A 13045-nucleotide genomic window follows, 5' to 3' on the forward strand; every position below is an offset into this window, starting at 1 on the left:
ATGGCCACTCCAATATCTTGACTTTGTTGTCTTTAAGGCCATTTTGCCACAACTTTGGAAGTGTGCTTGGGGTCATTGTCCATTTGGAAGACCCATTTGCGACCAAGCTTTAACTTCCTGACTGATGTCTTGACATGTTGCTTCAATATATCCACATGATTTTCTTTCCTCATGATGCCATCTATTTTGTGAAGTGCACCAGACCCTCCTGTAGCAAAGCACCCCCACAACATGATGCTGCCACCCCTGTGCTTCGCGGTTGGGATGGTGTTCTTCGGCTTGCAAGCCTCCCCCTTTTTCCTCCAAACATAACAATGGTCATTATGGCCAAACAGTTCTATTTTTGTTTCATCAGACCAGAGGACATTTCTCTAAAAAATACAATATTTGTCCCCATGTGCAGTTGCAAACTGTAGTCTGGCTTTTTTATGGCGGTTTTGGAGCAGTTGCTTCTTCCTTGCCGAACGGCTTTTCAGGTTAGGTCGATATAGGACTCGTTTTTACTGTGGATATAGATACTTTTGTACCTGTTTCCTCCAGTATCTTCACAAGGTCCTTTGCTGCTGTTCTGGGATTGATTTGCACTTTTCGCACCAAAGTACGTTCATCTCTAGAGGTAACGGTAGATATGACTAGATAGGTTTATATAGTGGGGTAGAGTTAATGGTAGGTAGGATTAGATAGGTTTATATAGCGGGGTAAAGGTAATGGTAGGACTAGATAGGTTTATATAGCGGGGTAGAGGTAATGGTAGATAGGACTAGATAGGTTTATATAGTGGTGGGGGTAGAGGTAATGGTAGATAGGACTAGACAGGTTTATATAGTGGTGGGGGTAGAGTTAATGGTAGGTAGGACTAGATAGGTTTATATAGCGGGGTAGAGGTAATGGTAGGACTAGATAGGTTTATATAGCGGGGTAGAGGTAATGGTAGATAGGTTTATATAGTGGTGGGGTTAGAGGTAATGGTAGGTAGGATTAGATAGGTTTATATAGTGGGGTAGAGTTAATGGTAGATAGGTTTATATAGTGGTGGGGGTAGAGGTAATGGTAGATAGGACTAGATAGGTTTATATAGTGGTGGAGGTAGAGGTAATGGTAGATGGGGCTAGATAGGTTTATATAGTGGTGGGGGTAGAGGTAATGGTAGATAGGTTTAGATAGGTTTATATAGTGGGGTAGAGTTAATGGTAGATAGGACTAGATAGGTTTATATAGTGGTGGGGGTAGAGGTAATGGTAGATTGGACTAGATAGGTTTATATAGTGGTGGGGTAGGGGGTAGATAGGTTTATAATGGTAGATTGACTAGATAGGTTTATATAGTGGTGGGGGTATAATGGTAGATAGGTTTATATAGTGGTGGGGTAGAGGTAATGGTAGATAGGACTAGATAAGTTTATATAGTGGTGGGGGTAGAGGTAATGGTAGATAGGACTAGATAAGTTAATATAGTGGTGGGGGTAGAGGTAATGGTAGGATATTTGTTGATTCTCCTTTACCATTCTCCTTTACCAGCCTCCTTCACCAGTCTCCTTTACCAGTCTCCTTTACCAGCCTACTTTACCAGTCTCAATTACCAGCCTCCTTTACCAGCCTCCTTTACCAGCCTTCTTTACCAGCCTCCTTTACCAGCGTCCTTCACCATCATCAATTACCAGCCTCCCTTACCATCATCAATTACCATTCTCCTTTACCATTCTCCTTTACCATTCTCCTTTACCAGCCTCCTTCACCAGTCTCCTTTACCAGCCTCCTTTACCAGCCTCCCTTATCAGCCTCCTTTACCATTCTCCTTTACCAGCCTCCTTTACCAGCCTCCTTTACCAGCCTCAATTACCAGCCTCCTTTACCAGTCTCATTTACCAGCCTCCTTTACCAGCCTCCTTTACCATTCTCCTTTACCAGCCTCCTTTACCATTCTCCTTTACCAGCCTCCTTTACCAGTCTCCTTTACCAGCCTCCTTTACCAGCCTCAATTACCAGCCTCAATTACCAGCCTCCTTTACCAGTCTCATTTACCAGCCTCCTTTACCAGCCTCCTTTACCAGTCTCCTTTACCAGTCTCCTTTACCAGGTCTATAGTCTCACACACATAGTTAGTAAGTAATGTCCATCTTGTACAGCCAGGTCCAGTCCGTAGTGTGCACTTACGTGCCTCCTTAAATTGAACTACAGTAGACTCCAAACATAGCACGAATGTGTCATTATTTAAAGAGTCACCCAGCTGAGTGCTATTATCAGAAACACCAGAGGCATCCAGACAGGGCAATGGGAGCATAATGTGATTGGGAAGTTTCAGCCTTGAAGCTCCTCCTGTGATGATTGTAGGGCTGTCAGAGGGGCTCTCTTACCTCTCTAGGATCAGCAAGTGATCAAATCACACACTTCCTCAGTCAGCACATTTACACAGGATATGCTTACACTGGACATTTCTAGTGCTTTGGTTTGAACTCAGCAAACTATATACTTTGGGATTGTTGACAACATTTACTTCGATTTTGACAGTTTTCACAGCAGTTCATGAGAAGTTTTCTGTAATATTTTAAGAAAGGTCCACTGGTTAGATGACCGTTATGTCATCCATATCGTAATTAAATCGATCTGCCCTCAGGACAGAGTTCGCTTTCGTTGTCGACAACATCTCTATCACTGTCACATTTCTCTCTGCCTGAGAATAACTATTCTCACTGCGTTGATAGTACATTTATGATCTATATGAATTGGATGATATCTGCTCTGTACTGCACAACAGTCTGTGTCCTCACATATTATGAGGGGTCACAGATGTTTCTCTGTCGTTGGCACTGGCACCCTACCATCTGTGCCATTTGTGGCTTGATTGACAGGCCAAAGACAATGCAGAGAAGACCCCTATATCTTCTGCTTTGTAGGAGAGAGAGAGAGAACTGTTTCCCTCAGAAAGCCATCACGTCTATTCAATAACAATCCAATGCTGCAATCAGAGTAGTCAGTGGTTCCCAATCTTTTTCGGTTTCTATACCACCAACTGAATTTTGCTCTTCCCGGAAGTACCCCCTCATGTGCATTTTACTAGTACCCCCTATGGATAGACCAAGTACCCCCTGTGGACAGGTCCTAGTACCCCTGGTTGGGAACCACTGCTCTACTCCATCCCAGCACTGTAGCCTTTACATTCACTTGGGTGACAATTAGTGTTGTTACTGCCATTTTAATGGAGACGAAGTGAGTCCTGGAGCACCTCGACACTGTAGACTGGGGAACACGTGCTCCATGTTCACCTGGCTGCAACAGGGAATTCCTACTGTCTCAGTGTCACCAGCTAGCAGGCAGCAATGGATAATGGAAACGATCAGCCAGCCAAGTTTATTTATTTATTTTATTTTATTTCATCTTTATTCAACCAGGTAAGCCAGTTGAGATCAAGTTGTCATTTACAACTGCGACCTGGCCAAGATAAAGCAAAGCAGTGAGACAAAAAACAACAACGCAGAGTTACACATGGGATAAACAAACGTACAGTCAATAACAATAGAAAAATCTATATACAGTGTGGGCAAATGGAGTAAGGCGGTAAGGCAATAAATAGGCCAATAGTAGCGAAGTAGTTACAATTTAGCAAATTAACATAGGAGTGATAGAAGTGCAGATGATGATGTGCAAGTAGAAATACAAAAGAGCAAAGAAAAGTATATAAATACAATATGGGGATGAGGTAGTTGGATGGGCTATTTACAGATGGGCTGTGTACAGCTGTAGCGATTATTAAACTGCTCAGAAGCTGATACTTAAAGTTAGTGAGGGAAATATAAGTCTCCAGCTTCAGTGATTTTTGCAAATCGTTCCAGTCATTGGCTGCAGAGAACTGAAAGGAGAGGTGGCCAAAAGAGGTGTTGGGGGCTTTGTGTGTTGGGGGCTTTGGGTATGACCGGTGAGATATACCTGCTGGAGCGAGTGCTATGGGTGGGTGTTGTTATGGTGATGTTGCAGGAATTAAATTCCTCTGTTTAATACCCAATTAAAATGAAACACACTGTCAATTCATAAGGATTTGTATGACCCTTATTTTATAAAAATGGACAGAGCCCAGTCTTAAAGTCAAACTGCAGATTTTATTCACGAGAGTACTGCTCATTACACATTTTACCACAGGTTATAAACTGAAAATGATGTCAGCGTTTTCTAAATGTTCCGTCTCTTCTTGACACTGGTAGAAAGGCTCTATAGTTCTCAATCCTTCCCACCTCGCCTAGAGCCAAGGTCAGCCAGTGTAGATAAGCATTCTAGCCAGTCTGGCGATATAGTTCATTAATTTCTACCAAGGAACAGACAGTCTCATTGTTCTAATTCTTGATTATATTTACACACATTTATATTCAGTACTAGGATTAAAAAGAAAATTCATACATTTACAGTAACATAATAGTATTCTGATTAGTACATATACAGTAACATAATAGTATTCTGATTAGTACATATACAGTAACATAATAGTATTCTGATTAGTCAGTCCTGATTGAAATGTACACATAATTAGTCATTATTGATTAAAAAAAATCCTTAACAGGTGACCAGTGAGCTGAGATAAGGCGGGGCTTTACCTAGCAAAGACTTATAGATGACCTGGAGCCAGTGGGTCTGGCGATGAATATGTAGCGAGGTCCAGCCAACGAGAGCGTACAGGTCGCAGTGGTGGGTGGTATATGGCGCTTTGGTGACAAAATGGATGGCACTGTGATAGACTGCATCCAATTTGTTGAGTAGAGTGTTGGAGGCTATTTTGTAAATGACATCGCCGAAGTCGAGTATCGGTAGTATGGTCAGTTTTACGAGGGTATGTTTGGCAACGTGAGTGAAGGAGGCTTTGTTGCGAAGTAGGAAGCCGATTCTAGATTTAATTTTGGATTGGAGATGCTTGATATGAGTCTGGAAGGAGAGTTTACAGTCTAGCCAGACAACGAGGTATTTGTAGTTGTCCACATATTTTAAGTCAAAACCGTCCAGAGTAGTGATGCTGGTCGGGCGGGCAGGTGCGGGCAGCAATTGGTAGAAGAGCATGCATTTAGTTTTACTAGCGTTTAAGAGCAGTTGGAGGACACGGAAGGAGTGTTGTATGGCATTGAAGCTCGTTTGGAGGTTTGTTAACACAGTGTCCAAAGAAGGGACAGATGTATACAGAATGGTGTCGTCTGCGTAGAGGTGGATCAGGGAATCGCCCGCAGCAAGAGCGACATCATTGATATATACAGAGAAAAGGTCGGCCCGAGAATTGAACCCCGTGGTATCCCCATAGAGACTGCCAGAGGTCCGGACAACAGGCCCTCAGATTTGACACACTTAACCCTATCTGAGAAGTAGTTGGTGAACCAGGCGAGGCAGTCATTTGAGAAACCAAGGCTGTTGAGTCTGCCGATAAGATTACGGCGATTGACTGAGTCGAAAGCCTTGGCCAGATAGATGAAGACGGCTGCACAGAACTGTCTTTTATCGATGGCAGTTATGATATCGTTTAGGACCTTGAGCGTGGCTGAGGTTCCCCATGACCAGCTCGGAAACTGGATTGCACAGCGGAGAAGGAAGAGTGGGATTCGAAATGGTCAGTAATCTGTTTGTTAACTTTGCTTTCGAAGACTTTGGAAAGGCAGGGCAGGATGGATATAGGTCTGTAACAGTTTGGGTCTAGAATTTCACCCCCTTTGAAGAGGGTGATGACATCGGCAGCTTTCCAATCTTTAGGAATCTCGGACAATACGAAAGAGAGATTGAACAGACTAGTAATAGGGGTTGCAACAATGGCGGCGGATAATTTTAGAAAGAGAGGGTCCAGATTGTCTAGCCCAGTTGATTTGTACGGGTCCAGGTTGAAGGAGAAGCTGGGGAGGCTTGGGCAAGTAGCTGCAGGGGGTGCGGAGCTGCTGGCCGGGGTTGGGGTAGCCAGGAGGAAAGCATGGCCAGCCGAAGAGAAATGCTTGTTGAAATTCTTGATTATCGTGGATTTATCTGTGGTGACATTGTAGCCTCAGTGCATTGGGCAGCTGGGAGGAGCTTATTCTTATTCTCTTTTTTTGTTGTTGTTGAATTTTTCCCCCCTTTTTCTCCCCAATTTATATCCAATTGTTTTTAGTAGCTACTATCTTGTCTCATCACTACAACTCCCGTACGGGCTCGGGAGAGACGATGCGTCCTCCGATACACAACTCAACCAAGCCGCACTGCTTCTTAACACAGCGCGCATCCAACCTGGAAGCCAGACGCACCAATGTGTCGGAGGAAACACCGTGCACCTGGCAAATTTCTGTTTGAAAAAGCTAGCCTTTGCTTTCCTAACTGACTGTGTGTATTGGTTCCTGACTTCCTTGAAAAGTTGCATATCGCGGGGACTGTTCAATGCTAGTTCAGTACGCCACAGGATGCTATCCCTATACTATCCCTATATAGTGCACTAATTCTGATCACCACTATATATCTACAATACATTATTACACCACTACTCTACCACTATATATCTACAATACAACACATTATTACACCACTATATATCTACAATACATTATTACACCACTACTCTACCACTATATATCTACAATACAATACATTATTACACCACTACTCTACCACTATATATCTACAATACAATACATTATTACACCACTACTCTACCACTATATATCTACAATACAATACATTATTACACCACTACTCTACCACTATATATCTACAATACAATACATTATTACACCACTACTCTACCACTATATATCTACAATACAACACATTATTACACCACTACTCTACCACTATATATCTACAATACATTATTACACCACTACTCTACCACTATATATCTACAATACAACACATTATTACACCACTACTCTACCACTATATATCTACAATACATTATTACACCACTACTCTACCACTATATATCTATAATACAACACATTATTACACCACTACTCTACCACTATATATCTATAATACAACACATTATTACACTACTACTCTACCACTATATATCTACAATACAATACATTATTACACCACTACTCTACCACTATATATCTATAATACAACACATTATTACACTACTACTCTACCACTATATATCTACAATACAATACATTATTACACCACTACTCTACCACTATATATCTACAATACAATACATTATTACCCCACTACTCGACCACTATATATCTACAATACAATACATTATTACACCACTACTCTACCACTATATATCTCCAATACAACACATTATTACACCACTACTCTACCACTATATATCTACAATACATTATTACACCACTATACATCTACAATACAACACATCATTATATGTGGAATAGATGCGGAATAGATCATAGATAATTATATAGAATACATAATATATATAATATAGCAATAGAATAGTATTTTCAGACAGATTGAAGGATAATCTTCCATCCAAAGCTTCATTTGTTTTTACAGCAGACAGTTGGACTGTTATAAGACGCTTGTTAATATCAGTGCCTGTTTGACCCCATTCCTCATTATCTTCTCAACCGAAATACAATACATTTATTTTAACATAGTTTCTGTCTATAATCCACCCCAGAACATCAAAAGCCTCATTTCTTCTCTTCTTCCTGCTTCCCTTCCTTTTCCCACTATCCTCCCTTACAAGACATTATTACACCACTACTCTACCACTATATGCTATACAGCATGGTGTGGCTATACTCTACCACTATATATCTACAACACATTATTACACAGCACTGTGGCTGGCATTATTACACCACTATGTATATCTATACATACATTATTACACCACTGTGGCTATACATCTACAATACAACACATTATTATATGTGGAATACAGCACGGTGTAGATCATAGATAATACAACATATAGAATACATAATATATATAATATAGCAATAGAATAGTATTTTCAGACAGATTGAAGGATACAGCACGGTGACGGTGTGGCGATACAAACGGTGTGGCGATTTGTTTTGTGGCGATACAACACGGTGTGGCTATTATGTGGCGATACAGCACGGTGACGGTGTGGCGATACAGCACGGTGTGGCATTTGTTTTTACAGCAGACAGTTGGAGCATAAGACAATGATCGTGTGTTTGACTTCCTCATTATCTTCTACAACGGAAACGGTGTGGCTAGATTTATTTTAACATAGTTTCTGTCTATAATCCACCCCGAGAACATCGAAAGCCTAATTTCTTCTCTTCGGTGTGGCGATACCTTGGCGATTCCCCTTCCGATCCCTTCTGTGGCATAGACAGCGGTGTGGCGATACAGCACGGTGTGGCGATACAACACGGTGTGGCGATACAACACGGTGTGGCGATACAACACGGTGTGGCGACACGGTGTGGCGATACAGCACGGTGTGGCGATACAGCACGGTGACGGTGTGGCGATACAACACGGTGTGGCGATACAGCACGGTGTGGCGATACAGCACGGTGTGGCTATACAGCACGGTGTGGCGATACAGCACGTTGTGGCGATACAACACGGTGTGGCGATACAGCACGGTGTGGCTATACAGCACGGTGTGGCGATACAGCACGGTGTGGCGATACAGCACGTTGTGGCGATACAGCACGGTGTGGCGATACAGCACGTTGTGGCGATACAGCACGGTGTGGCGATACAGCGCGGTGTGGCGATACAGCACGGTGTGGCTATACAACACGGTGTGGCTATACAGCACGGTGTGGCTGGCGATACAGCACGGTGTGGCGATACAGCACGGTGTGGCGATACAGCACGGTGTGGCTATACAGCACGGTGTGGCGATACAACACGGTGTGTGGCTAGCACGGTGTGGCGATACAGCACGTGTGGCGATACAACACGGTGTGGCTATACAGCACGGTGTGGCGATACAGCACGGTGTGGCGATACAGCGGTGTGGCTATACAGCACGGTGTGGCGATACAGCACGTGACGGTGTGGCGATACATTCCACGGTGTGGCGATGCACAGCACGGTGTGGCGATTTCGGTGTGGCTATACAGCACGGTGTGGCGATACAGCACGGTGACGGTGTGGCGATACAGCACGGTGTGGCTATACAGCAACGATACAACACGGTGTGGCTATAAGCAACGATACACACTAGCATTTGGCTAATTAGCACGGTTGCAGCTACTCACTCCTTTTTTTAGCAACTTTGCTATGTTAGCTAACCGGTGTGGCGATAATCCTACGGTAACCCTTTAACCTAACTCCTAACCTGAACCCCTGGCGATAACCCTTGTGGCGATACTAACTCGATAACCTTAACCCCGATACAACCCTTTAACCTAACTCGATACAGCAACGGTGACGGTAACCCTTTAACCTAACTCCTAACCTAAACCCCTGTGGCGATAATACCTTTAATACAAATCCTAACCTAAACCCCTGACCTTAATACCTACAGCACGGTAACCGATAAATCCTCTTTAACCGGTGTGGCGATAAACACGGTGTGGCGAACCCTGGCGATAACCCTGTGGCTAACCTAACGGTGTGGCCTTAACCCTTTAACAACACGGTGTGGCGATACAGCCCGGTGACTTAACCCTTGTGGCGAACCTAACTCTAACCTAAACCCGTTGACCTTACAGCACTTGTAACCTAACTCCAGCAACGGTGTGGCCTTAACCCTTGTGGCCTAACTCGGTGTGGCTATAAGCCCGGTGACCGATACACCCTTTAACGCTAAGCACCTAACGGTGTGGCGATACAGCCTGTGTGGCTATACAGCACAGTGTGGCGAACAACATCGGCGAACCTGTGGCTATAAGCCCGGTGTGGCGATAAGCCTTTAACCTAACTCCTAACACGTGACCTTAAGTATGTCATTAGCAGTCATTTCTTCTATTCCACAGCATAAAAACCCCTGCAAAACAACACCTTTGAGCTAATTAGCTAACGTTGCACTACCCTCCTTTTTTTTAAACTTTGCTATGTTAGCTAACCCTTCCCCTAATCCTGACCTTAACCCTTTAACCTAACTCCTAACCTAACCCCCTTAATGACCTTTAACCCTAAATCCTAACCTAACTCCCCTGACCTTAACCCTTTAACCTAACTCCTAACCTTAACCCCTGACCTTTTAACCCTTTAATCCTAACTCCTAACCTTAACCCCTGACCTTAACCCTTTAACCTAACTCCTAACCTTAACCCCTGACCTTAACCCTTTAACCTAACTCCGTAACCTAAACCCTGACCTTAACCCTTTAACCTAACTCCTAACCCCTGACCTTAACCCTTTAACCTAACTCCTAACCTTAACCCCTGACCTTAACCCTTTAACCTAACTCCTAACCTTAACCCCTGACCTTAACCCTTTAACCTAACTCCTAACCTAAACCCCTAACCTTAACCCTTTAACCTAACTCCTAACCTAAACCCCTGACCTTAATGCCTTTAACCTAAATCCTAACCGTAACCTTAACCCCTGACCTTAACCCTTTAACCTAACTCCTAACCTTAACCCCTGACCTTAATGCCTTTAACCTAAATCCTAACCGTAACCTTAACCCCTGACCTTAACCCTTTAACCTAACTCCTAACCTTAACCCCTGACCTTAATGCCTTTAACCTAAATCCTAACCGTAACCTTAACCCCTGACCTTAACCCTTTAACCTAACTCCTAACCTTAACCACTGACCTTAATGCCTTTAACCTAAATCCTAATCGTAACTTTAACCCCTAAACTTAACCCTATCCCCTAGCCTAGATAACGTTAGCCAGACATTTCTGTTTTATGTTTGATAGGCTTACAATACAATTGAATTTAGCCAACCATTGTTACTCTGGTCTGAGTGGGTGCGATGTGTACAGTGCATATGAATGTTCGCAGGGCTCACGAGGTAGAAGTTCTGTTGTTGTGTGTAATGGCAGCGCGCGCTTCAGTGCGCATACAAATTGGCTACGTTTCCTGTGCTCCGCGCTTTGGAGTCAGAACGTTGAATAAGAGAAAATTGTTCCATGGATTGTTCACCATGTATGCACCATGTATGCACGGTGTTGAAATTTCATGAATAATCATTAAGTCTGATTTAAGAGGAATGTACTGTACCAATGTAACAATGGGTGTGGAAATGGCTTTTTACAATATTGAACCAGTTTTATTGGTTGTAATTGCCAATATGGTAATTATATGGTACTGGTAGCCAAGTGCTTATATTATACGGGCTCACTTATTTGAGCTCCCATTAGACAGGTTCCGTTTGGTTTCTCAAGGGGAGGCTGTATACAGTCTTGCCTTCTACCTGTGTCCGTTCAGATAGGACAGGTCAGATAGGACAGGTCAGATAGGACATATAGGACAGGTCAGATAGGACAGGTCAGATAGGTCAGATAGGACAGGTCAGATAGGACAGGTCAGACAGGTCAGATAGGACAGGTCAGATAGGACAGGTCAGATAGGACAGGTCAGATAAGACAGGACAGATAGGACAGGTCAGATAGGACAGGTCAGATAGGACAGGTCAGATAGGACAGGTCAGATAGGACAGGTCAGATAAGACAGGTCAGATAGGACAGGTCAGATAGGACAGGACAGATAGGACAGGTCAGATAGGACAGGTCAAGCCTGAAACAGAGGCTATTTCCAGTGGGATACTGCCCGTGTATATTTGGTAAATCTACTTGTATAATATGACGCTTTCACCGTTGCATCCCCAAGTCCTGTAAATAAATGTACACTCTGAGCACGTCAACCTGCCTTGCCTTCTGCTGATGTCGTGGCCTTAGCACTGCTACCAAGGGCCATATTTTACAGTCACATAGGCTAATCAAAATGTGTTGTAGACAAAATAATGAGAACGGCTGTGTTGGTAGCCTCAATAAACAAACAAACAGGAATAGTGGTTGAACAAGTGCTTGCATGTATAGATTATTATTTTTATTTTTTACTTGACTTGAGATTTAACTTGAAAAATTGTGACTCGACTCGACTTGACTTGCTGTTAGAATGCACGACTTGGATTTGACTCGAGTCTTGACCCGTTCTACTTGGGACTCGAACTTGAGACTCAGGATCTTGTGACTTGAGACTTGCTTGTGACTCAGGACATTGAGAATTGCTTGTGACTCGGGACATTGAGACTTGCTTTGTGACTCAGGACCTTGAGACTTGCTTTGTGACTCAGGACATTGAGACTTGCTTTGTGACTCAGGACATTGAGACTTGCTTTGTGACTCAGGACATTGAGACTTGCTTTGTGACTCAGGACATTGAGACTTGCTTTGTGACTCAGGACCTTGTGACTTGTTTTGTGACTCAGGACCTTGAGACTTGCTTTGTGACTCAGGACCTTGTGACTTGCTTTGTGCCTCAAATAATAGTGACTTGGACCCACCTCTGTTCATTATAGGTGCCGAGAGTCATCACTGAGTTGAGTTGGTGCATGAGGAACCCATGAGAGATTCAGTCATAGTTTCACACTGTTCTCAAAGGCTTGTCCAGTGGCAACCTGTGAAGCTCTGGTGAAATCCATGCCCAAGAGGGTTAAGGCAGTGCTGGAAAAGGATGGTGGCCACACAAAATATTGACACTTTGGGCCCAATTTGGACATTTTCACTTCGGGGTATACTCACTTTTGTTGCCAGCGGTTTAGACATTAATGGCTGTGTGTTGAGTTATTTTGAGGGGACAGCAAATTTACACTGTTATACAAGCTGTACACTCACTACTTTACATTGTAGCAAAGTGTCATTTCTTCAGTGTTGTCACATGAAAAGATATACTCAAATATTTACAAAAATGTGAGGGGTGTGCTCATTTCTGTGATATACTGTATGAGATTGTTTGGATACTCGCCAGAAACAACAAGTCCTTCACAGATGCAGAGATAATAATAATAATAATAATAATAATAATAATAATAATAATAAATAATAATAATAATAACAATAATGATAATAATAATTAATAATAATAATAATAATAATAATTATTATTATAATAAAATAATAATAATAAATAATAATAATAATAATAATAATAATAATAATAATTATTATTATAATAATAATAATAATAATAA

Source organism: Oncorhynchus nerka, linkage group LG3 (assembly GCF_034236695.1).
Source record: "Oncorhynchus nerka isolate Pitt River linkage group LG3, Oner_Uvic_2.0, whole genome shotgun sequence".
Lineage (NCBI taxonomy): Eukaryota > Metazoa > Chordata > Actinopteri > Salmoniformes > Salmonidae > Oncorhynchus > Oncorhynchus nerka.